The sequence below is a fragment of the Ambystoma mexicanum genome, chromosome 13 (assembly GCF_040938575.1).
Source record: "Ambystoma mexicanum isolate Mex_15411 chromosome 13, UKY_AmexF1_1, whole genome shotgun sequence".
Classification (NCBI taxonomy): Eukaryota; Metazoa; Chordata; class Amphibia; order Caudata; family Ambystomatidae; genus Ambystoma; species Ambystoma mexicanum.
The window spans coordinates 151,224,314-151,249,377 of NC_090938.1; the positions used below are offsets into that span (position 1 = coordinate 151,224,314).

At 48.6% G+C, this 25,064-nt stretch overlaps 1 protein-coding gene across 1 annotated transcript in view; it reads left to right on the plus strand.

The window, feature by feature from the left end:
- The first annotated feature begins 1,024 nt into the window (after positions 1-1,024).
- The window catches only part of GRM4 (glutamate metabotropic receptor 4), a 1,444,124-nt gene continuing 1,420,084 nt past the window's right edge, over positions 1,025-25,064 (plus strand). The window contains exon 1 of the mRNA XM_069633515.1: positions 1,025-2,263. The gene's annotated coding sequence lies outside the window, so the exon portion shown is untranslated. The remainder of the gene's footprint in view (positions 2,264-25,064) is intronic.

Consider the following 25,064-nt stretch of genomic DNA (forward strand, 5'->3'; position numbering starts at 1 on the left):
CCTGCCCGCCCCCACCCCCCTCCTCCTTGCAGCAGGGAAGGTGCGCTCCAGACGGGCTCTACCTTGGCGCAGGACCCTGCACAGGAGCGTCCGAGTCCGGCGAAGGTGCAGGGAGTCTGCACGTCCAAATGAGGATATTCTGCTCGCTGAGCGCCCCTGGAGCTGGCTCTGCTGGATGCGTCAGGGAGCCCCTCTGAACACTGCTCCACCCCCCGCCTCCGCGCCTTCAAGCACATTCTTGAGGGGGAAACAACATTTCAAGAGGCATCCGCCGGTGCGCCCTGTTACAGCCTCGTTCGCCTGCTTTCCTCGTTCACTCCAGCGGGATCCGGTGTGGGTTTAATCAGGCATCCTTTCCCTTGACCAACCCCTCCTACTTCCTCCCCCCACCCCTCTGCTATCCTGTCCACGCCCCCTCCGCCCCCAGCTCAAGATACCGTCCCCATGTTCTGCAGATCTCCTGTCCCTATCCTCCTTCCTCCCAGAGCCCCGTTCCTTCCCCGGCTTCCTAGTCCAGCCCTCAACACCCCCCACCCTCCTTCCCCATTCCTTGGCTGGACACCAGCGAGCTTTCTCCTTCTTTGTAACTGCTAAATCACTGCGCCTTACTCGGGATTCGGCAAGGCACGGGCAGCCGCGAGCCGCGCGTTATTCATCGGCAAATACTCGGACTGCGAGATGGGCTTGTGCGAACCCACCAGGGGCTGAGAGCGGGGCGCAGCTCGGGAACCGATCGCCCTTCGGCTCTGTGGGCGCCCGGATGTGCACGGCGCACCTCCGCGAGGGGACTGCACGGCGGGAAGAGGCGGCTACAGGATTCAGCACTGACATTGTCTGGACAGCTCCATGCGGACGCAGGGGCTCCTGGATCTGCACCTGTGGTGACTGCATGACAAGTATCAGAGGAGGGGAGGCGGAGGGGTCAGTACCCGGATTTCCTGGACTCATGCACGAGAAGGCATAGGGGTCTCCTGGACCTGAATCGGGGGACACTCTAGCGGCACCAGTGATGAACGCATGACAAGCCTGAGATAGGAGCGTGCGGGGGGCAGCACCCGGATCTAAGGGTAGCTCACCTTGCAAATGCAGTCCACCCTGCACCTTACTCTCTACAAGGGCGCAGCCACCCTCCCGCCCATGAATTGACGGCTGTGACATGGCACGGAAAGGCGGCATCTGATTTTGTTTCACTTCCAACACCCCCAAGAAAACAGGGTCTCCTGCACCTCGGAAGGCAATATCTCCCTCACTCGCTGCGACTGCTCGAAGTTCAGCCTTCGCCCAATAGCCCTGCCCCCACCCGTCAGCAGTCGATAGCTTCTAGGGCACAGCTGGAAGGGCTCCTCTGGAGACATCGGATCGGGGGCTGCCTGGACATCTCTCCCACCAAGACAAGGAATTCCGCTCCTGCCTCTGCAGCATAGCCATCGTTCTGCACCTGTGCTGCTTGCATGGACGCAGCTGGCGGTGTTTGCTCGCTATTTCAGCACTGGGGCATCCCAGGACAGCTCCGTGGAAATATAGTTTTAGGCTTATCTTGAAGAACTTGCTCCCTAAAAACACAGAGGGCCCTACACCGGTCCCTGGCAAGGGAAGAGGACCCTGTACCCACCCATTCACGCAACCTGATCACCCCCTCCCCCCCTTCCTTCTTGCGTAGTCGCGCTGCGAGAAGTGCCTCTGGAATAAAGCAACTGGACAAGACGAACTGGCCCCTGGGGAGGCAGAGACTGCGTTCCACTAGCCCCCCACTCCTGAGCTGATTACAAAGGCGAGGCTTCAAAGAGGGGAGCTTCAAGTCCAACGATAGCATTCAGCTAAACACTCCCTCCCGGCCCCCAAAACGAGGGTTCTTTCGGCCTGCAGAAGATAGGGTCACACAAGGATTGGAGAGAATCCCCGGGAGTGTGAAAGGGGAGCCCAGTTCAAGCAACCTCGCGCACCATCTGTGTTGAGGCGTATGTGCACAAGGCTGGGAGAGCTGGCAAGAGGTTTCCTCACCACAATTGCACGGACAGCTCCCTTTGACGGCAGCACGCGCATTCCCCAACTCTCTTGCACCTGTGGGAGTGCGCGGTGGAAACCACCAGGGAATTCAGCACCGGCCCTGCGTGGACAGCTCCCCTGGACAAGCCCCACTTTTTGGCTTCTCCTCTTCAATGGAAGGCGGGCTGGGCCTTTAACAGCGCCCGCTCACAGCACCCCAACACCCTCTTCCTTGGAGGACACGGCATTGCAAGCGGAGCGTTTCTTTTCTGCACAGGTATGTACGTCTGCCATGCCGCTCGCTGTCTTTACGCCTTTTCTGCTATGGGGCTTGCATTTGATTTTCAGCAGGGAGGGGGTTAACGCCAACATCTTAAATAGAGCAAGTATTCAGCAGCCTCACCAGACTGATTATGGCCCCTCGCAGCCTGGGGTGAGGCGAGGTTGGGGGGGGTGGTGGCCACCGTTGAAAGTCTACTTGGTGCACGTCACATGTAGAGGTGGTTGTGGTTTCTGCATCATTACCGACCATGGATTAGTCGTCCAGGGGGCTTCACTTGGCGCACTCTGAAGTCCATGGGCATGTGGCGCGTTATAAATATTAAAATAAATAAATAAATACATTACGGGGTCCTCCTCCCTCTCGCGGCATGGCAGGGTTGCCGCGGTAGAGCCTGTCTCTGCCTTGCCGATCACTCCCTGAGCACAAGGGCTGTGCTAATGGGCAGTAATAATACACGGGCGGTGCGCGGAGCGCGTTTGAGTTACGCACCCAGGCTCCGAACCACTGCCTGCAAGACATAGCCTCTGATAGTCCTCTCAGCTCCAGGGGAGAGGTGGTGAGGGAAGGGGATGGCTGGGCAGGCACCCAACGAGAACCCGAAATAATTTTCAAATCCGCTAAAATTTTGGTAAAGTGTCACTTTTTGGGACCCTTTTTCGATATGTCCTACGGTGTATGCTGTGGGGGCCAGTTTGTACATTATGTGATGTTGCACCACTTCCCTTTAGCATAGTGGAGACAGCACAGAGCTTCTGTGTTATGTTGTATGTGTGCAAGAGGCTACCGGTTGGACACCTCTGATGCTGCCAGGTGTGTGCATGATTGATGGTTTGATGTTTTTCGGTCTAAATATTTAGCAAAGTGCTCTTGTTTCTCCATTGTGGTCTGAATGAAGGTAAGAGTGGAGTTATTAGCGGAGGCTAATTGTAGAGTTGAAGTTTGGAAGGCCTTGCTCCCGTACCCGCCTCCCTCCACGCTTAGGCGGTCATCAATATATCATTAGCACTCTACAGGAGGTTGACCTGCAAAGAGCACAACGCACGGGTACTCACTCACTAGTTTACTAGCTGAGTATGTATTTATTTTATTGTGCATGTGTGAGGCCAAAGTAAAGTGTGTTTCAAAGCGCCCCCAGGGCAGCAGGGACGGAACATGGGAATGAAATCAAATATAACAATGAAAGACAGAGGCGGACCTACTAGGCCTTGTGAGCATTTAGAACGTGCACGTGCAGAGAGAGGGAGGGGATGAGGAGTTGGGGATGGGGGTAAGTGCTAGGTGTATCAAGAGGGAAGTGCTAGGGAGTGAGCAGCTGCAAGTGCCTCGGTGGAGTGGCCAGCTGCCAATAAATAAGTGCAGGCTATGGTGGCCTAGGCCAGTGGGTGCCAAGGCAAAGTGCTGGGAGGGCTGGAGGCTGTAGGCGATTGGGTGTGGGAGGCCAGGACCCAGGAGGACACATACGGGCCCTGGTCACCAATCTCAGCAACTGTGGGGTTTAGCAGAGGAGGGAGGAAGGGATAGAGGAGGCGAAAAGGAAAGTCTTGAGCTTCCAGAATTCGAGGAGATCTGGCTCAAGAAGAAGAGGAAGCGGGAGGCTGTTCCGTAAGAGGAAGCCTGCTGAGTAACCAGATTGGCCACCAGCTCGCTGTTTAGCGAAGCACTTAACACACAGAGAGTAGGTGCCAAAGGAACGTCATTTCAAATCATGCCATCGAATGAAGGCCATGCTTTTGGATGGCCGTTGGGAAGAGTTGCTCCTTTGAATTGCAGGTAGCAAAGCTTTGGAATGCTCTGACAGAAGAGATGAAAGAAATTGAGCATCTGCTGGCAATCACGTGCACAATTAAGACTCTTCCATTTTAATTGGGCCACACTTGCGATTTCTGGTCATTGGATATCGCTTAGGTGCCCGATAGGTTGTTTGCGCTCTATAAATGGACGTCGACCAATTTAAGAAATATGAGACGAAGACTGCCTCCTTTCCCCCTCTTCTGCCCCATTTACACTCTGTGATGGATGGAGTTGTCTTCTGGGATAGGCTGTTTTCCTTCATCCAAACCTTCTCTTTTAGCCCTCGCACCCCTACAACATCACAGATATCTACTTCTCCAAGTAAGGCTGATGCACCTCTGTATCTTCACCACTATCATTTAGTTATACGTGTCTTCCCAACGTGAAAATTATGACTTACATCCTCACATTTGAAAATGATCTCTTAACTTAGTGTACACCGCCCAATATGCTCCATTTATCATATAGAGAGAGAGAGAGAGAGATGGTTTGCTTCTGATACTGCGTTATACACTTACAGAGCTCATTGATTCCTTGCTTGGGCTTTCTAAAACCCTTAAATAGCCAACATACAAACGAGAAGAGGAGGTTGCAGACTAGCAACACGTGGAAGAGGATTCAGAGCATACAGTGGTACGTCGATGACGCTAGCGCGCGTCGCAGTGTAATGGCTCTTAATAAAAGGAGCGCCACGGCTCTTTGTATGGTTGTTGGGGCTCAGCAATTAGCATTTCAATTGGCTGCAACGCCCCACCCCCTAACTCCTCCACCCAGTAGCGTGTGGAGAATCCCGATCCTCTGGAATTTGGTCGATTAGCATGCCGCCTTTGCAAGTTTCTTGTTTATCTTGGCTATTCCTCAAGAATGGTTACTTCCACTAGCCTACCCCTTCGTCGGCAATTACGGCTAATAGTTTTGATTTACGCCTCTGTGGCAAGCAGTGGGATTTCTAGGCTCTTCGCAATCATGCTGGTTTTGCTAATCCTTCCTCAAATTAGCGAATTCCCCCATCTCCCTTGGACAATATGGCAACTTCAGAGTTGGGAATTAGTTCTTTGCTTTTGCTGATGGGAGCTATTTTTTGTGTGTGCATGTGCTGCAGTGTGCGATTTACTGTAAAGGACAAGACACACACACACACACACACACACACACACACACACACACACACACACACACACACACACACACACACACACACACACACACACACACACACACACACACACACACACACACACACACACACACACACACACACACACACACACACACACACACACACACACACACACACACACACACACACACACACACACACACACACACACACACACACACACACACACACACACACACACACACACACACACACACACACACACACACACACACACACACACACACACACACACACACACACACACACACACACACACACACACACGAACCTCCGGTCCCCCAGCGTACTGTGATAAGGGTTTCACACACACAATTATGCATGGACTTCCAGAAACGCACACACAGCCCCGCCCCCAGCGTTGCATGCATTGATCGTTTTTTGCATTTTTCACGCAGCTAGTTCTCTTGCCAGCTGTCTTTGTGGGGGTGGACACAACATTATCTCTTTTTTTCTGAAACTGACTGAATGCCACTGAATGCCTAAACACGTCTGCACAGTAAAGAGTGCATTTCAGGCCTGGATGTACTGCCGATGTGACTAAGAGTATACACACTGTGGCTTAATGAAGTGTAGGAACATTAGCATACTGCCCTTTGCAGTCACTGGTAGCACTGGAAGCCACTGTGCTTGGTGAGGCTTGCCACCAGGAAAAAGGCTGCAAGGGGGACTTGTCACCGTGGAAGAGGCTGCAAGGGGGCTTGCACCAAGGAAGAGGCTGAAAGGGGGACTTGTCACCGGGGAAGAGGCTGCAAGGGGGCTTGCACCAAGGAAGGGGCTGTGACAGGGTTTGAACCAGACAAGGGGCTGCAAGGGGGGCTTGCCACCAGGGATTGGCTGCAAGGGGGCTTGCACCAAGGAAGTGGCTTCAACAGGGTTTGAACCAGACAAGGGGCTGCAATGGGGCTTGCCACCGGGGATTGGCTGCAAGGGGACTTGCGACTGGAAAGGGGCTGCAAGTGGACTTGCACCAAGGAAGGGTCTCCACGAGGGGGGCTTGCCACTGGGGGAGGGGCTGCAAGGGGGCTTGCACCAGGGAAGGGTTTAAGGGAGCTGGCCACCAGGGATTGGCTGCAAGGGGACTTGCACCGTGAAGAGGCTGCAAGAGGGGTGCTTGCCATCGGTAAAGGGGGCTGCAAAGGGACTTGCAACTGGGGAAGGGCCTGTAGAGGGCTTCCTAGCTAGGAAGGGGCTGCAGGAGGCTTGCATCAGGGAAGGAAATGCAGGGGGCTAGCTGTGACGAATCAACTTCCGGGGCACCAGTGGTCGAGGGATGAATATCGGTTTCTAAATCATCAATCAGGCCCACACCTTTAGTACACCAGAAGGGATCTAAACAGATTGGAAACATAAGTCAAATATAAACCTCCTTGTCCAATTTTTGTAATGTGGACAGAACGGCAGGCTTATCTACGCAAGGGCGTGGATCGTTGGTTAGTTGCAACACAGCAAAAATACAATTATTACCCAATGATAAAAGGACTGACCAGTCAAGGTTGTATACAAATATCTACTTCATTATTATTCAACAGCAGTTCTAGCACACTACAATATACAACCCACCCTGTAAAGGAATGCAGAGGACAGACCATTTCAAGAAGGGAAAGGGATGACATCTGGATACTGACAGGAGGGGAGTCAGTAAAGTAATGAATCTCAATAGTTCAAGGACACTTGCTTTCAACATAAAGTGAGAAATGGGTTGTAAAATGTCAATAAGGGCCTTCGCAGAAGGTCCAGGGGGACAGAACCACAATGTACCTTGAGTTTGTAGACGTTCTTGGTGCTCGACCGGGTCAAGTCGGTTTCAGGGCGCTTTGCAGCTTCAGCGACAGAGTTCAAGATGGGAGACGGCAGCAGTTATCAGGCGGCAGGCAGTTCGGTGAGCGAGGCTGGACGGACGGCTGCAGGCTGGACGGACGGCTGCAGGCTGGCCTACACGGCGGCTCGGGGTCAGGAATTGTCTCATTTCTGGGTGGTGGGTCTAAAGCACTGGTCAGGGTATCTCGGACAGCATGAGCGACTGCGGCATGACAACAGTCAGCTGTGAAGTCAGTTGAAGCTTGACGGGCTAGAATGCTTCGAAAATGCCCTTAAAAGAAGACGCTGGTTGATGCTTGTCGGGGCACTCCTTCTAGATTCTTCGCTGGGCTTGCGTCATTCTTTAAGGTGGATGGCCCAAAGCTAAGGAGAGTTTTGCAGGCAACAGCTTTGTCCTTCTTCTGGTTCAGAGACTCTCTGGCACTTCTGATGCCCTCGCCCTCAAAGTCTTTTTTCTCACTGTACAGGAGTCCATCCTCCCAGTACACTTTGAAAAGTCCAGGGGCCTCGTCCTAAACCTGCTCCCCCTGCCTGCTTCTGCAGACCTGCCAGAATGGGACACTTTTCCTGTGCTGTGTAGATGTCAGTCTGATCTGGGCCCCTGGCTGATGTGAACTCATCCAGCTTGGCAGGCCTTTCAGATCAATGCCCACCTGGACCTACACCTCAGGTTACTGCGCTGCGCCCCACAACTCTGAAGTCACTGATTCCTCTGGTACCAAAGTAGGGTCCTCAGTGGCTACTGACCCTTTTCCGGCAGGAGTAGGCGACGCAGCAGTCTGTGGACCTGAACTACAGGCTACCAGCCACTCCAGTCCTTTCAATAGGCCTTCTGGTAGCAATCCATGCCCTATGGCTTTGAAAGTGTTCAATCTGGCAATCTCTTTGGCCCTCGATCAGGTAGCCGGTGCGACTATATCTGGATCAGGAAGATCATTACCCAATAGACATAGGACAGGGATGGAGTCTTTCACTGCTACACGTTGCTGGGTCATTCCACCTTACCAGCTGAACTCTACTATCGCCAAGGTCACTTACTCTTTCCTTCAAACCCACTGATGCTACAATCAGGCCCATTAATATACTGACCTGGCTGTTCCCACTGCCAAGTGACAACAGTGACGCTAGCCGCAGTGCCTTGGACCTGTCCGGCCTAAAGTAAAGAAATGAGAAGTCGAGGTCAGCAATTTACTCTGAAAAAGAACAAGTGTGCGGACGAGGAATCCTCTCATGTTAAGGTGCAAGAAAGAACACAAAGGATGCCAAATTTAATTTGCCTAAAGCCTTTAAACGCTGCAGAATGAACAGACTCATGGTCTCCTGTTACGTGGGTCGAGGCTGAAAACAGGGCTTGAACATGGAGTTCCAGACACGATAGCGAGTGTCCTCACTCTCGTGTATTCCCAGGACAAGAATACTCTGCAAAGCCAAGTACAAAGACAATTTCATGGCCGAAGGCAGGGTGATAAGAGATGATGGGCTAATTGGGTGGTGAGGTAGCTTCATATCCTTTCTCCCTGCACCTGGATCTTGGCTTACATGCTGCTAAATGATCCGAATGTTGCAGACATGGCACAAGCGTGCCAACCAAGTGTATTAGTCCATATAATGAAGGACCTTATAGCTCATGAGACCAATGAAACACTGTGTATCTGAAGTTTCTGAAATGACATGTTTGGAAGAGGTAGGCAGAAGTTGTCCACCTGATATTTGACAGCCAAAAACAATCTTAGCTTCTATATGATTGCATAGCTAGATCTTTCCTTTAACAAATCATGACACTTTATAGGTTTTTACTATTGCCACGTAGTATGACGTCACTCTGACGCATAATGAAGTGTAAGAATCTTTCGTGGAAATCACTGAGAGACTGAGCATACATCTGTTGATGTTCAATGTAACCTGTTTTATATAATTGTTAATTAAAACAGTAACTTGCCATCTTCTTGAGTTTGCGTGGTTATTTGGAGTCTGAATTATTCTGGTGTAATCCCATCTAACTATAAATGCGTGTTCCAAGGGCCGTAAACTCATTAGTGCTGTGGGGAAGCCCCTCTCTTGAAATAAGATGAGCAAGACATCCTTGGTCATGCCTTTTATAGTCTCCATTCAAGATCCATGACTATTATTAATACCTAGCAGTGTCTATATGTTGCCTGCAACAGTATTTCTATCATTGAGTGACTAAGCTGTGCGCATTGCTCCAACTGATCCAACCGCTTGCCACCAAGGGGACGAATCAACTTCCGGTGCACCAGTGGTCCAGGGATGAATATCGGTTTCTAAACCATCAATCAGTCCCACACTTCTAGTACACCGGAAAGGATCCGAACAGATTGGAACCACAAGTCAATTATAAACCTTGTTGTCCAATTTTGGTAATGTGGACGGAATGGCAGGGTTATCTCTGCAAGGTCGTGGATCGTTGGTTAGTTCCAACACAGCAAAAATACAATTATTACCCAATAATAAAAGGGACTGTCCAGTCAAGGTTGTATAAAAATATAGACTTTATTATTATTCAACAGACAGTTCTAGCATACTAAAAAATTCAACCCACCCTGTAAAGGTATGCAGAGTACAGACAGTTTCATGAAGGAAAATGGATGCACTCTGGATACTGACAAGAGGGTAGTTGCTAAAGTAATTCATCTCAAAAGCTGAAGGATACTTAGGTTCAGCACAAACGGAGCAATGGGTTGTAAAATGTATCTGGGGGCCTTTGGAGAAGGATCAGGGGGACAGAACTACAATGCACCTTGTGTTTGTGGAAGTTCTTGGTGCTCGACAGGGTCGAATCCGTTTCAGGGTGCTTTGCAGCTTCTGCGACAGAGTTCAAGACGGGAGACAGCTGCAGGTATCAAGCAGCACGCAATTCGCCGAGCGAGATAGGATGGACGGCTGCAAGCTGGCCTACTCAGCGGCTTGGGGTGACGAATCATTGTCTTAGTGCTGGTTGGCGGGTCTTAAGCACTGGTCGAGTAATCTCATATGGCTTGGGCGACTGCGGCATGACAACAGTCAGCTGTTCAGCCGGTTGACTGCCTCAAAAATGTCCTTAAAGGTGGACACTGGTTTATGCTTGTCGGTGCTCTTCTCCTAGCTTCTTCCCTGGGCTTGTGACGTTCTTTAAGGCGGATGGCCCAAAGCTGAGGAGAGTGTTGCAGGCAATGGCCTTGCCCTTCTCATGGTTCAGAGACTGTCTGAAACTTCCCACCTAGTAAGCTTACTTGCACAGCTTAGCAGGGCATGCTGTGCGCTGGCTGGGTACTGGTTCTGGAGCTGCTTGGAGGGTCCCCTGGATTCAGTATCTCCATCGGTTCCTTGGGAGATGTTTAGGGGAGGGATCTTGCTCCCCTCTTGGATTTCCTGGCCTTCCTTCACTGGTGGAAGATGTAAGGCAGGCTGTACCTTCAACCAGGGTCCCAATGAGTTCTTCTAACTACTCCTTGCAAAGTCTTCAGACAATCTGCTAAGAGAGAGGCTCAGCCCTCTTTTAAAGTGAAATGGGCCCCAGTGATTGGTGTGAGCTAAGCCGACCTTAATGAACCAATCCTGGGTGCCTACCAACAATCTTCTGTTATGCATGAATTCATAACCACAGTGCTTTGCAACAGGAAAGGTAAAGGGGTGAAAACATGTACTACTAAATCCCACCCATCCTGTCTTTTGTGTATCAAAGGGTCTCTCTGGTTAATTGAGGTCTCTGTGGCTCTTGATCAATGCACAGGTCTCCCTTGAAGTTTGTGGCGAGAATAGACTTTCTGTCTCCATAAAATCACATATTTCTTCCCTCTGAAATGTGTTCCCCCTGCAGGGTTTACCAACTGTAAACATTTGTCCCATATATGACATTCACTGCCCTTCACAGGGGGTGGGAGCTGACTTCAGGTTGACACAGATGCATATCAAAAAGGCTTTTGGGTTTCCTGTGCCCTTTTTCAGCTCTACGACAGGACCTCACGCAGGCCTGCTTCAATTAACTGTCATCAGTATGTGCTGCCAACAGCAGACTGACAATGGGTAGGGCAGATCCATGGAGCCTTTGGTATTTAATTAAGCTGGGTATGGCAAGATAAAGATGTTGCCCTCCTCCTCGTGATGTTTTTATGTACTCTCAGCTGTCACATTCCAACTAAATGTGACAGGTAGGACTGTGCCTGTAGGCTGTGTCCCCACAGAGTACACAGATGTATGTGTTTGATATGCAGTGAGCATAGGGAAATGTTTGTGGTTTCACCCCACACATTTTCCTAGGTTGATCTCCCATCATTCAATTTCTTAAAAAAATATCAAAAAAGCCCAGGCGATTGCACACCCAAAGTGTGGATGGTCGAATTCCTCACATTTGCCACCAGAGAAGAGGATGCAGGGGCTTGCCACCAGGGAAGGGAATGCAGGAGGAGTGTTCTATGGATGAGGCTGCAGCAGGGCCTGCGCCATGAAAGGGGGTGCAGCTGGCTTGCCATCAGGGAAGGGGCTGCAATGTGCCCTGCCCCAGGTAAGTGGGTGCAGAAGGCTTTCCACTAGGGCTGCAACAGAGCTTGCCACCAGGGAAGGGGCTGCAAGAGGGCTTTCACCAGGGAAGCGGCTGCAAGCAGGCTTACACCATAGAACTGGCTGTATGGGGCTTGCCTCCAGGGAAGGGATTGCAGGGTGCTTGCACCTGGGGAGGGGCTGCAGGAGGCTTGGCACCAGGGAAGGGGATGCAAGGGGGCTTTCACCAGGGAAGTGGTTGCAAGGTGGCTTGCACCATACAAGGGGGTGTATGGGGCCTGCCACCAGGGAAGGGATTGCAGGGGGCTTGCACCAGGTGAAGGACTGCAAGGGGGCTTTGACCAGGGAAGCGGCTACAAAGGGGCTTGCACCATAGAAGGAGTTGTATGGGGCTGACCGCAGGGAAGGAGCAGAGAAGGCGCTGCAAACAGGCTTGCGTTAAAGAATTGTCATGGCGGGGGCTTGCCACCAGGGAAGCTTTTGCCAGGGGCTTGCACCAGGGAAGGGACCACAAGGGGGCTTACACTATTAAAACGGTGGCAGCGGGCTGACACCAGGGAAGGGGCTGCAGGGTGCTTGCTACCAAGGAAGGGGCTGCCAGGGGCTTGCCACTAGTGAAGGGAATGCAGGAGGACTGCCACCAGAGAAGGTTTTGCAAGGGGTTTGCACCAGGGAAGGGGCTGTAAGAGGGCTTGCATTTGAGAAGGTGCTGCAGTGGGCTTGCACAAGGGAAGGGGATGAAGGGGGCACACGTCATTTTCAGTCGCATGGACCATTGCTGCAAAATGGCCGCTGTCTTTGCTGACATGTGCACGTCGGAGATCCCCACAGAGCCACTGCAGGGGTGCATGTAGAGAAGGACCCAGAACCTAGGAGTAGCCTAAGGTTTCTGCCCCCCTCACCGCACACGCGTGTGACGCACTGTTCCATCTCTGCCATGCACAGTCTTGGCTCAGCATTGGCCTGGCAAAGCCCAACCGGCCAGTAGTGCCCAAAGACATTTTTCGTAGGGGAGGCCAGACTAGAAATCTTGGGGTGGCACACCAAAACAAACACACATAACTGAATGGGTCGGTGGGAGTGGCAGCGTTTTTATAAGGGTGGCCCCCCTTGGCACACCTGCGACCAGTGGCAAATATATCGCTTGGGCAGTATCATGAGGGATTTAGATTGCCCCAGAATGAAGGCTGCAGATTGTACTCACTGCAATGGAAACACTTGGCCTACCCCTTTGTTTGTTATAGTTTTACCCTCTGAGCTGATTCCGTCATTTCATTGTAATATGCAACCAACGATATGCAAATGTGCCTAGGCTCTGGGTGCTTTCATAATTCTTATTTTGATACCAAAACCATGATAATTCCATTAACAATTCTGTTAGTTAATCTTTTGATAATTGTTTTATTTTTTAAATGTATGCTTAATCTTTGGTGGTTTATTACAAACCTTTCACAGAATACATTGTATCAGTAATATAACAATTTCAAAAGTAATCTTTTTATAAGGTCCAGCCCACACCAGAATCATAGAACGGTCTGATTGATTTGTAAGTCTACATTTATGACATCATAACTGGCCAATTCTGCCACAATCCAATATTTGAGACATTGCAATTGGCTGTTTACGTTCCAATGTTTTAGTTACAAAAGCAATATTTGTCGATGTCGGGCTCCGCCATTTGTAACACCACAAACATCTGCTTATATACTAGATGGCATAAAGTACCTCTATCGCACATTATGAGGATATTGCAAGTCACCGAGGAGTTCTGTGAGCAAATGATGGTGCAAGGCTGAGCTCTTTGAGAAGGTCGCAGACCTCTGTGGTAGCTTGCATGTGTATGAGGTATTGTATTCCTTATAATGCACAGCCTCCCCTTTAACACCTGGCCTCTTGCAGGAGGTCTTCCGTTTTCTGATCCAAATAATCAATGCAGAATCTGTTTGATTTTTAAAAGCTGATATGCAGCTCCCAAAATGTTGCAGAAATGTAGTTGCATCAGTTTACTAAAATGCATTAAAGCGTTTTCATTTTGTGTTTTAAAATAAGCCATAGCATGCAGATGCTTGCTCGCATGTGTTAAGCCTTCCACCATACCCAGTTCCTTGTCAGTTAATGGCTGTAAAGTGTCACCGAAAACTATTGTGCAAGCAACGAGTTTGAAAAGCTTGTCAAGGCTTCAATTAAGTGCTGCAGTGACAGCTGGAATTCTGCTCTCTGTTGGCCAAGGCAGCAGACATTGTGACATCACAACTGAAGGCAGTAACTGATTACAGAACGTTTGTGATGGAATTTTCTACTAATGGGTAAATTGTGGTGTCACTACTGGCCTGTAATGGAACAATGATTTCCAGGCTTTTATATGGAAATCGCAGTCTGCCATATATATAATCACCTGTTTACGACATCACACCTGCACAAACTGGACACAAATAAAGTACTCTTTTTTGTATTAGCAGAATTGCCGAATTCTACAATAAACCTCTGCTTCTGGCATCACAAATGTCTGATTATTTCATAACCTCATATTTGTGAAATCACAACTGGTCGAAATGAGCACAATCCTTTAGTGGTAAAATCACAACCACCCGCCGATGTTATAGTTCACTATTTGTGATATCGTAAATGTCGAATTATTTTACAGTAACCTTTTTTGGGTTATACAACTGGTCCAATAGCCCCTACACAAGACATCGCTATTGGCCAATTACCCTATGCTCCTCTGGTTATGATGTAGTGACGTCAGTGGGGCACGTACGACTGGGGGGAGGGGGGTTTGCTGACTGGAGAGAGCTGGAGACCCTGCTGTCCCTTCCTTTGCTCGGTCAAAGCCTACTGTTGAATTAACTCACAGGCCTCTTCGTGTTCTAAAACACATCCGGTCTAAGCTTGGCAGCATTTGCCTGCTTCAAAGGGCGACTACTCATTTTCCCTGAGGCATTATACAGGATAGTGGACCCCAATAAGGTATATTTGAGTCCCCTTCGAGTGCCCTTTCTTTAGAAAGCACTTTGGCAAGGCAGTCCTTTGTGACGTTTAATAATCCTATTATGGGGGCACATTATATTGTGTATTATTGTGTTACTAAATGGTGCACATTTAACACAACTCAGAAGCAGGTGCGGCAAATAAAGCTCAGTTGAGATTCAAACATTTGCACTGCAGTTTGCACTTATACCTCAGCAGCAGGCACTCAACCCAGAGAGCTATCCTGTGGATGGTATAGCGTTATTTCATTGATGGGTAACATTTTGATGGTTTCTTTTCAGAGTACATTTTATCGAAAAAAATCATCGAAATATATAGGGGGCTTGGGAAATTATATATAAGGGGTGGGGGTGGTCGGGAATAGGTCAAACACATTAAGGGATGGGGTTTGGGGGGAACCCCCCAATAATAAAAAATAAACAATTTTGATGAGTTTTTTCAGTAAAAAATACTCGGAAAAAAAACCCATCGAAATTTTACCCATCGATGAAATGACATAGAACCCTTATAGATTATGAGTATCTCTAAAGTTTTGAGATGAGTGACTGCTACCCGCTGCCTCCCCCATGCCACTGACGTCTCTATCTGGCGGGGTGGCAGAGGGCTCCCCATTTATGACTCAGAATAAATAGCGAGTCGCTTCTGGGCCGACCCGGTGAGCTTGGCTAAATGGAATCCGAGCGGCTGGAAAAGCATTTCATCTCGACTGATGAAATTTGAAATGGAGTGCCAGGCTTCAGGTTGTCCCCCTTAAGTGAAATACTTTTATATTTAACAAAGGGTCAAGGCGATGCCTGCTGTCTCGGTTTGGAAAAGTGATAGGTCAGGCTGGTTTCTAAGAAGTGTGCTGGGCTGTTGGGAGATTTCCAGACAGGCCAATGCCCCCTGGACTTCTCAGCTGCTGGGTCATTTTCAAAAAACACCATTCATTTGTGCTGTGCCAATTATATTACCAACAAGTGAAATCCAATGGGGGTTTCTGAATGACGACCAAAACAATGCTAATTGTCCTACTTAATATTCATTATATTTACATACACCTCATACATATTCATGGAGGATAACCTGGCACTATGCCTAGATTTGAGTTTTCGGATTGTTAATGAGATCAGCTGTGCATCTGACCAAGCCCTACCCAGCCCTACTGACCACCCAGAGGTAAACATCCTATTATCTCTGTAAGCCTGGCGTCTGTGGCCTTTGCTCGCAAGATGTTTTGGACTACACCTCCCATCAGCCCTAGCACGCATACTCGATGGTGAAGGATCATGGGAGAGATAGTCCAAAACATCTGAAGAGCCACAGGTTGTGGGACCCCGGAGGAGGACCTGCCTGCGGCCTCTGTACAATGTAGGTGCACAAGTCCCTACTCTTCAAGGAACACACCCTTCCATGCTATGTTATGTTATTGGGCATTTGTATAGCACATTTTTTTTTTACCATTGGTATGACCTCAAAGCGCTGTGGGTTGAACGCCCTCAGGGACAGTGGTCCAGGTCAGCGGAGAGAGTAGGGTAGTAAGTAGTGTAGTGCTTGGGTTTAATGGCAATAGAGTTTTGACGACAGAGCTTCCCTCCCTCCTACTTATCTATTGTTTAGCTTGGCATTCTGGAAATTGTAGTGTTCCAAACATTTTTAAATTGGAAGCAAAACGATTCCAAGTCCCAGAATCCAAAGGGAAAAAAAACAGGGCTGGATGGCCTTCCTAAGAAGGGCCATGAGTGAGAGGTCTGCCTGAACAGCGCCTCCTGTTTTCCAGCTAGGCTTGTACTATTGTAGTCCCCTAAATGCATACATGCATACGGTCCCCCGTCTCCTCTCCGGGTGCCTAAAGGAATTTGGATGGATTGCCTGGAATAATGCCTCTCGAGCCCTCTTTGATTGCATGCCGGCTCGCGCCGCAAGAATAATAACTTGCACATATTGGTGGGATTAGCCCGCAGCCCACTCAAAGCTGCGTCGAGGGCGGGAGGGCCTCGGGGACTGCGAGACTGCAGGCACGGCGACACGAGTTGCAACTCTTGGGGTCTGCCGTACCCATCAGTGTCCCTGTCACTCCCCTGCCTGTCACCTCCTAATCACCCTCTGGCAGTCTCCCCTCGTCTGTTCTGATTCCCCACTACCTCTCTATCCTATCTCCTAATCTCTTGAGAGCGCTTTGGTGAGATGGTGTGGTGGGTTAATGTGTCGGATCTGGATCTGTGTCTAACCTGCAGATCCCAGGTGCCCCTCTGTGCAGTGTCGACACCACTGCCTCACCCTCACCAGGCTGAGAAGGCTGCCTTCCAGCCTAGATTAGGTTGAAGGCATGGTATTTGACTCTGCGTCTGTCCTGGACCCAGGAGAACATCTCTCAGTTATAAGCCTGTTTTATGGAGGTTCGACTTTCGCTGGGCAATAACAAACTACAATGGAACCCCTCCAAGATGCAGACGGTGCTGTTGGACCTGCGCATCACCGTAAACAGCTATGGAGATGCCCTTTCACCGGACATGTTTGCCCTCCCCTCCCGCTCTGTCAAGAAGATACAACATTTTCCTATGGGATTGCGCCATTATAAAACACTTCCATGAATCAGGCCCAAAATGTAGGAGTCATTTGGGAACCGGAAATTAAATTTGTCAACCAAGTAAATGAGGTTACCAACTCCTCCTTTTATTGCGTCTGAAGGCTGAGACGTATTCGACCCATTATTCCACCTAATGCCCATTTTGTGGTCGTGGGTGCCCTGGTGAGCTCCCGACTTGATTATGCTAAAGCTCTTTACATCAGACTTTCATCGGAATCGTCTCCAGATTATTCAAAATGCGGCAGTCAGGCTTGTCTGTAAATGACCTAACCTCCTTACATTTGTCCCCTTCTCGTGGAGGTGAACGTTTAAAATCTTATGCCTGGTTTTTAAATCCACCCATGGCCTAGCTCCCAAGTATTTGTGTTCCAAATTTAAGCCGTACGTTACAGTGCGGCCTCTCCGTCCACTGATCAATTTCCGCTCCACTGATCAATTTCTGCTTCACCTTCCTCGAGCTCGGTGTTCCACTAGAGGCGATACACGCCGTTCCGTTCAGGGTTCACGTTTAGGGAACACACTTCTGCTGGAGCGCCATTCATTAACTTCCTTATCTAATTTTCTTAAACAATTGAAAACTCACCCTTTCCTTTAAATTGACCTGATTTGTCCAGGCTATGCAGTGTCTGCATGCCTAGCAGTTCTTTTTTCCCACTGGAACCAGATGCCGATATCTCTGTTTGGTAACCCACTGGCTCTGCGCTGTACACAATATTTAAACTAAGCTAATTAGACCACAAATGCAATCCCAAAAGGCAGAGACGACAAGAAGCACTACTAAGAAAACCTGAGTTGGGTAATACTACTTGTGTAATTATAGCTCCTGAACCTACAAACAAGTCATCGTTTGTATTAATCCATAAGTAAAACAAAAGAGGTGATGGCTGGAAGGTTTAGAATGAATCTTAACCTCTGGCGTTGCTCTGGGCAACCCTCCAGACCAGCGTTCTTCGCCTGCCAAGCCATTATAGAAAGGAGAAAGACCATGTGAAAATCAGGCTTGGCCCCCCCCCCCCCAAAGGTGTAATCCAGCCCACACTGCTAGTTCACATCCATAATACATCAGCTCTCTTTGCTCTTACGACACTCACTGGCTACCAAGACCCATCTGGTCTTGTTTGAGAAGCCCCTGAGAATGCAGCCGAGTATCTTGATCACCAAACTTGCTTATTAGTCAGTCTGAGTGAACACGCCAGTTCATGCCGCGACTGTGACTTGTCAGTTATCTATACACATTAATGTATTTAGTTATCCACTCTTTGGCACACATACATATCTGGGTATTAATTTCTCTTCTAACATTCTAACTCCATTGGGCCTCCTGCCCCAGAGTGGACACTGTTTTCTCTTCTTGCTCTGGCTAGTTTCCTGGACTCCGATAAGTTGTACTACTCTACGTGACAAATCAACTTCCTGGGCACCAGTGGTCCAGGGATGAATATCGGTTTCTAAACCATCAATCAGCCCCACAGCTCTAGTACACCAGAAGGGATCTGAACAGATTGGGAACACAACCAAATTATAAACCCCCTTGCCCAATTTTGGTAATGTGGCCGGAACAGCAAGCTTATCTCTGCATGGCCATGGATCATTGGTTAGTTGCAATACATCAAAAAAACAATTATTAATCAGTGATAAAAGGGACTGTCCAGTTAAAGTTGCATAACACATCTACTTTATTATTATCACAAACAAGAGTTCTAGCACACTACATAATACATCCTACCCTGTAAAGGAATGCAGAGGACAGTTTCAAGAAGGAAAGAGGATGCACTTTGGATACTGACGAGGGTAGTAGTTAAAGTAATTAATTGCAATAGTTCAAGGATACTTGGTTTCAGAACAAAGGGAGCAATGGGTCATAAAATGCCTCTAAGGGCCTTCGGAGAAGGACCAGGGGGACAGAACCACAATGTACTTTCTGCTTGTAGAAGTTCTTGGTGCTCAACCTGGTCGAGTGGGTTTCAGGGCGCTTTGCAGCTCCTATGACATAGTTCAAAATGGGAGACAGCTGCAGGTATCAAGTGGCAGGCAGTTCGGTGAGCAAGGCTGGCCAACGGCTGCATGCTGGCCTTAACGGCAGCTTAGGGTCAGGAATCGCTGTCTCAGTGCTGGTTGGCGGGTTTGAAGCACTGGTCGAAGGCATCTCAGACGACGTTAACGACTGCAGCGTAACAACAGTCAGCGGTTTAGTCGGTTGCATCTCGAGGGGCTCGACTGGCTTGAACATGCCATTAAAGGCAAAAGCTGGTTGTTGCTTATCGATGCACTCCTCCTGGCTTCTTCACTGGGCTTGTGTCATCCTTTAAGGTGGACGGCCCAAAGCTGAGGAGAGTGTTGCAGGCACAGGCCTTGTACTTGGTTTGGTTTAGTGACTCTCTGGCACTTCCCACCTAGGAAGCTTGGTTGCAGAAGCTAGCAGGGCTTGTTGTGTGCTGGCTGGGTTCCGGTACTGGAGCTGGTGGAGGGTTCTCTGGATTCGGTATCTCCCTCTGTTCCTGGGAGATGTATAGGGATGGGATCTTGCTTCCCTCGAGGAAATCCTGGCCTTCTTTCACTGGTGGACGCTATAAGGCACACTGTACCTTCAGCCAGGGCCCAAATTAGTTCTTCTTGTTACTTCTTGCGAAGTCTTCAGATGATCTTCCCAAAAGAGTGTCTTTACCCTCTTTTAAAACCAAATGGGCCACAACAATTGGTAAAGCTAAGCCTACCGAAATGTACCAATCCTGCATCCCCACCAACAATCTCCTGTATGTGTGAGTTCATAACCAGAGTGCTTTGCAACAGAAAAGGTAAACGGCTGAAAACATGTAATACTAAGTTCTACCCATCTTCCTGTCTGTTGTGGATGAAATGGTCTCTCTGGTTAATTGAGCTCTCTGTGGTTCCTGATTAAAGCCACAGGTCTTCCTTGAAGCTGCAGCAGGACCAGACTTTTGGTCGCCACCAAACCACATACTCGTACTTTCTGAATGGGTTCCCTGAAGGGATGACTACTGTAAGTACATAGTACCAGACATGACAGGCCACTGGCTTTGATACTGAGAGGCGCGAGCTGGCTTCAGGTTGACACAGATGCATATCAAAGGTTGTTGGGTTTTCCTGTCCTTTGTTAGGCCTACGACCAGGCCTCCTGTGGGCCTGTTTGAATTAACTCTGATTAGTATGCAAGGCTGCCACCAGCATCTAACAAAGGAAAGTGCGGATCCAAGGATCCTATGCTAGTTAGTTAGGCTGGCCATGCAGGGGGAAGGTTTTGCCCACCCTCTTCCTAGATGCCTTGATGTACTCTTGGCTGTCATATTCCAACTAACTATGATAGGGGGACAGCTCCTCTAGGCTGTGTCCACCCAGAGTACATGGGTCTATGTGTATGTCGTGCAGTGGGCATAGGAAAATGTGTGCAGATTAGCCCCACACACTTTCGGGAGATTGATCTACCATCATTCAATTTCATTTAAAATTTCAAAAAAGCCCAGGCAAGCGCCCACCCACGTGCGGATGATCGAATTCCTCACACTCTATTAACCTGATCTGCCCTCTCATTTCCAGTCCTTGCAATATATCCTCTAAGCGCCCAGCCTGCCCCAATACTCATCCAAGCCTAACTCGTCCTCTCTCTCAAAGGTGACTCAAAACCTCAAAAAACAAGGGACACTCTGACACATCCCCAACATCCCTCGCTCTACTTCTTGCCACCCCTACTTTGCTCCTCTTTTCAATTTGTTCTACCATTTATCCGAGTTACTTCCAGAGCTGGAACCAACACTCTGGGCTGCCAACCCATCTGGTCCTTCATCCTACAGACAATCAAACGTCTGTCAACCCCAACCTGTCCCACCTCTTTCTTCTCTCTTGTCTCTGGAGTTGCTTTTATTTTTCTGAAAAAGTATGACTTACTTCAAAACAACCAATCCCACATTAACACACTGCTGATACATCTAAACCTGACAAGCATTGGCTCGGCTCTACCCCCCACACTACTAAGAATTTGAGGGCTTGCAATCTGTTACAAGTATGCAGGTTCAAATTTTTGTCATTTGTACAGGAGTAAATACTGCCTGGAATGCTTGCATACCAGTATATATACATTTTATTTCCAAAAGACCGCTGGCAAAATTATTATTTAGCCCAAATAGTGAAATAAATTCAATTAATTTTTTGTTGAGTATCTTTAGATATCTCAGTTGTATTAATACCTTTGCAGTTAAAATAAACAGTCAGGCAAACAAGGAAAAGGAAAAAGAAAAACATCTTGAACATTGTTTATTCCATGGTAACAAAAAGTATAGGAAAACTTTTGTTGAAAGCTATAATACAATCAATTTCTGAAATAATCAGTAGCTGGCAAAAATTCAAAGCGAAAATGGTCCAAAAAGAGGATATTCGTATTTAAGAAAAATGTTTTTGTTAAAGCAAACTGTATAAGCAAAAACATTACATATTTGGACAACACAAGACAATAGAACAACAAAGAATCAGTTTGTAATATTGTTTGTACCGATTAAGTTTTTCATGGGTATTCAAAGTATCACTAGATAAATTACTAGAACAGGTTTGCTGGCCTAGTAGGCAGCGTTTACTTTGTTTGCGAGCACCGCTTGCCATGGCATGCAGTGCTCATAAATGAAATTAAATTCTCCCCCACATGCTCACATGTCAGGGAGGGTTTAATTTCAACTGGAAACACAAACAATGTGCGCATGTAGGCATGCTTGCATGGCAAGGAGATTGTATAATGGCTCACTACAGGATCTGACTACTTTATGGTGCTGCATAAAGCAGGGGGACCCCATAGGGAACTCCAACATTTGCATCGGTATGAAAATCCATGCCAGAGTAGATGCTAAAGCGTTTGTATGGCGGAGATGAACCGAGCGGAGGAAATGCAAGTTGCGTTCTGCCCCTCCTCTCTGCCATACAAGTAATTAAAAATGAGCCGTGTCGTGATTCCAAGGCGTTAACACCTCAAGGCTTTTACGCCTTGCAATCACTTTCCGGCTCAAATCCCGTAGTGTTTAACTGAATTACTACTAATTACCCGGAAAACAATGCACTCCCATGTTATTTCTGCAGCAGGCACTCCAACTTACTCACCGGTGCTCACCAGCCCAACCTCTCCTCGATTTGCAACCTCCCTGGTCACCTGGGTGACTTTCACGCAGTTGATCACTGATCTCTCTTTCTTGCCTATCTAACGTCGGCATTGGCGACTCGGCCCAAGACCAGATTGCCTCAAACCTATCTGAGCAGTCCTTCTGCACCTCATGTATCTCTGCTACTCCGCTCCTTTCCCCATCCCCACAGGTCTGTTGTCTACCCACTGCTCTTCAGACTCCATACCTCCTTTTCTGATCAACTAATACCACCCTTTGGGTTCTCCGACCACCTAATTGCAAATGACAGCCACATCTTCTCCTCCTTTTCTTCCTTCACTCCCGTGATGTCCTCTCATATATCTGACTGTCTCACTGCCACCTTGAACGGGATGTGACCTCAATGATTTATGCCTAACGTGTCTAAGAGCAATGCCACCTTCTCTCATCTCCCAATGACCCACGTGTCTACCTTCCCTATATCCTTCCCCTCTGACCTCCTAACTCAACTCACAGAAGCATGCAGCCTAGGGGGGCCTCTTTGACATGATTGACATACTGCAGTGCTTAATTTGCAAATAATAAGTGCCGGGACCCAAAGATTTTCTAGCACTACTGTGACACTTTGGGTGGCCAGTTCCCCACCACTGCTGTCACCACCCGTTGCTGCTCCCCATAGTGTCGGCATATTTGTGGTTACACTGCAGCTCGCACCTGCTCACTGTGGTTGATGGATGCATTGAATATCACCACTTCATTATTAAAGTGCATCTGAGACAATATGTGCCAGGGCAAATAAAATAAGTGCCAGGTCTGAGCCCTCGCAAACACCCCCCGAAATTAAGCACTAGCCTACTGAGAATCTACAAGATCAGTCGCACCTCACCTGCCGCTCTACTGAAATCTTGAGGTCCACTCGCGTCCAGAGCCTATCGCCCTACTATTTTCTATCGCAATCAAAATATGATATTTTGCAACTTGTGCACTTTAGACACTCCCATGCGTATCTTCCTCCTCTGTGTGTGCTGCGTGCTCCCCATGCAACACTATCCCTCTTCATACTCCTCCATTTTGTATTAAACTATGTTCATGGGCTGCCTGCATCTGTCCAACTCTATCACTCTGTACTCCTGACCTCAAACTATTCACTCCCAATCCCAACCCCATCTGCCATGTCCCCACTTTGCCTGTGCTGCCTTACGCTTCTGTTGCAGTACCCTGCTCATTTCCCCACCATTGGAACTCTGCACTATGCTCAATTCATACCATTTGAACTCTGCACCCTGCTCAATTGCTACCATTGGAACTCTGCACCCTACTCAATTCCCACCATTGAAACCCTGCACGCTGCTCAATTCCAACCATTGGATCTCTGCACCCTGCTCATTTCCTACCATTGGAACTCTGTACCATGCTCATTTCCCACAAGTGGGTCTCTTCACCCTGCTCAATTGCCACCATTGGAACTCTACACCCTGCTCAATTCCCACCATTGCAACTCTGCACCCTGCTCAATTTGGACCATTTGAACTCTGCACCCTGCTCCATTCCCACCACTGGTACTCTGCACTCTGCTCATTTCGCACCATTGGAACTCTGCACCCTGCTCATTTCCCACCATTGGAACTCTGCACCCTGCTCAATTCCGACCATTTGAACTCTGCACCATGCTCCATTCCCACCATTGGTACTCTGCACCTTGCTCAATTCCCACAAGTGGATCTCTTCACCCTGCTCAATTGCCACCATTGGAACTCTGCACCCTGCTCAATTCCCACCATTGGAACTCTGCATCCTGCTCAATTTCCACCATTGGAATTTAGCACCCTGCTCAGTTCCTACCATTGGAACTCTGCAACCTGCTCAATTCCCACCATTGGAACTCTGCAACCCGCTCAATTCCCACCATTGGAACTCTGCACCCTGCTCAATTCCCACCATTGGAACTCTGCAACCTGCTTATTCCCACCATTGAAACTCTGAACCCTGATAAATCCCCACCATTGGAATTCTGCACACTGCCCAGTTCCCACCATTGGAACTCAGCACCCTGCTCAATTCCCACAATTGGATGGATGCACCCTGCTCAGTTCCCACCATTGGAACTCTGCACCCTACTCAATTCCCACAATTGGATCACTGCACCCTGCTCAATTCCCACCATTGGACCTCTGCAACCTGCTTAATTCCCACCATTGGAACTCTGCACCCTGCTCAATTCCCACCATTGGAATTCAGCACCCTGCTCAGTTCCTACCATTGGAACTCTGCAACCTGCTCAATTCCCACCATTGGAACTCTGCACCCTGCTCAATTCCCACCATATTGTATATAATGTGTATAGTGTCTTATCAGTCTGTGATGCCTCAGTATATGTTCCCAGCTGCCACCTCCCCATCACCTGGACCCCATTATCCTCACTAACTATATACCTCCTTGACCATGTAGTCCCCACAAACCTATTCAACCATGGTAATGGACCCTGTTTTTGGACTGTTCTGCCCACTGTTTCTGAAGGAAGCCTGCACCACCATATCTCCCACAATACATATTGAAACTACAAATGACTAAATTACCATGGAGGGAATTGATTATTTAGCAATTAAAAGGAGCACACAATGCTAGAAGGCAGAGATGCCCTCAAGCCACCAGTCCATCATGGCAACCTGGCACATTCTGCAAGTGTCTTGGGGACATTAAGAAACTAATCTAAAGCTATATGCGCCATCGTTGATCAATGCAGCATTTTGAATTAAGATTTCCACCGATGCACGCCCTCGGTGTCTCCATCCTCGCGACTTGGTCAAGTGGGTCATAGAAGACAAAACAGCCCGGTTAATCAATCGCGTG